Below are 2,500 nucleotides of genomic sequence, written 5' to 3'. Positions count from 1 at the left end.
TCCAGGCTGTTGAGGCTGAGAGTGTGTGGATATTAGCTAAATGGAGCACACTGCTTTATCCACACAACGTAACAAACACACAAGCATCACCACACAGCGTAACATACTCAACGAGCGTCACCAATGACATTGTACATGTGTCAGTCAGACAGGCTGTAACAGAAACACTTCACAGTAAATCCACTTTGCTGTGGTTAGCAAATAAAGATTTGTGATTTGTTTTGACTTTTGATTTAGTAAACAAAAGTCAGTGGCTAATTCATTAGTGATGAGGTCATTGGATTAGTTAACCGAAAGCTTATGGATTTTGGATTAGTTCTGCTCTGTGTGGTAGCGGCAGGACCTTGCTAGTATCTCTTTAAAGTGCTAGTATCTGCTTTGTCTTAGATATAACAAGATATAGCAACAAAAACAACAACAACAAATAAATAATAATAATGATGATAAATATTACTTGTAGTAGAAATAGTATATAATTAATGACTAAAAAGGTCTGTGACACACTCCCTGAGCACGTCTGTGTAAGGAGAACAGCAGGGCAGATCAGACGGCCCGGTGTGACCTCTCGTGCTCTCCCGCGCGGGACTTTAACCCGATAAGGAGGCGCTGAGTGGCCCCGGGGTGCCTGTGCTGGTCTGCCTTCCTGCACTAATTTGATTGTCTTCCCCTGCACTGACAGAGGGATTCTGCAAGCGTATGTTCATTCTCTAAATGTGTTACTTCTCCTTCTCTCTCTCCTCTCTCCCCTCCTACTCTTCCGCATCTCTTCCTGTCTCTCTCTCTCACCTCTGAGCTCATTAGGGTGTCACAGTGACGGAGGTGACTCCCCTCCATTATTTAATCTTTCTCTCCCCTGGCTGTGAACACATGCTCTCTGATTGGCTGGAGATTGGCTGCTATGGCTGTGAGCATGGGGCTCCAGCCCCACCCACTACCCCACCCACTCCTCTTTCTCCACCCACTACCCCACCCACTCCTCCTGCTCCACCCACTACTCCTACTCCACCCACTACCCCACCCATGCCTCCTGGTCCACCCACTACCCCACCCACTCCTCTTTCTCCATCCACTACCCCACCCATGCCTCCTGGTCCACCCACTACTCCTACTACACCCACTACCCCACCCATGCCTCCTGGTCCACCCACTACTCCTACTACACCCACTACCCCACCCATGCCTCCTGGTCCACCCACTACTCCTACTCCACCCACTACCCCACCCATGCCTCCTGGTCCACCCACTACTCCTACTACACCCACTACCCCACCCACACCTTCTGGTCCACCCACTACTCCTACTCCACCCACTACCCCACCCATGCCTCCTGGTCCACCCACTACTCCTACTCCATCCACTACCCCACCCATGCCTCCTGGTCCACCCACTACTCCTACTCCACCCACTACCCCACCCATGCCTCCTGGTCCACCCACTACTCCTACTACACCCACTACCCCACCCACGCCTCCTGGTCCACCCACTACCCCACCCACTCCTCTTTCTCCACCCACTACACCACCCACTCCTCCTGCTCCACCCACTACCCTATCCACTCCTCCTTTTCCACCCACTACCCCATTCACTCCTCCTTCTCCACCTACTACCCCACCCACTCCTCTTGCTCCACCCACAGCTCCACCCACTCCTCCTGCTCCATCCACTACCCCACCCACTCCTCATGCGTGAGCGTATTCAGTCTGCCTTCCTGCAGAGTTGCCTGGATACAGGCCACATGTCCCTGCAGGTGCTCATTAGCACGAAGAGGATTTCATTACAAAAACATTTATGCTATTATCAACCATAAAATAAACACATTTCTGTGCCATTGTAAAAGAAAAAAACCTGTTTTCAACATTGGGTCACGTTTTGCAGAAGACATGCATTGTGACCATGTTATTCGTTCAGCAGTACACACAGTAATTGTTATTGTGGTAAACATGTAGGGGCCAAAGCTGGGCTGTCAGTCAGCAGCGCACCCACAGATTGGTGCGTAATTACGGTAGGTAAGAACATATGATTTGAGGTAATTGCCTTGATGAGGGGTTCAGCAAAGCTACACTTAATTACCTGAGTGTGCAGTCTCCATAGAGGACCCTGTTACTGCACAAACACACGACCTCCCATGACCCCCCAAAACCCACATACACATGACCCCCCACCTCACACGACCCCCCAAAACCCACAAACACACAACGCCCACCTCACACAACTCTCCCAAACATCCAAAACCCACAAACCAACCCCCCCCCCAACAACCTGACAGTCCCCCCGACACATCCACCAGCAAAACTGAAATGGAAGGGGTGTAGTGGGGTGGAGGAGTGAGAGAGAGAGAGAGACACAGAGAGAGAGGGGGGAGGGAGAGAGAGAGAAAATGCCACAGAAAGAAAGCTAGAAAGAGAAAAATGGAGAGAGAGAGAGATAGAAAATGAGATTATGAGAGATAATGTGAAAGAGGGAGAGAGAGGAAAGGAGAGAGAGTCTGTGAGAGCGAGAC

Source organism: Electrophorus electricus, chromosome 16, assembly GCF_041902795.1.
Source record: "Electrophorus electricus isolate QZ-2024a chromosome 16, ASM4190279v1, whole genome shotgun sequence".
Taxonomy (NCBI): Eukaryota; Metazoa; Chordata; class Actinopteri; order Gymnotiformes; family Gymnotidae; genus Electrophorus; species Electrophorus electricus.
Note: the sequence above shows the minus strand (reverse complement) of the source record.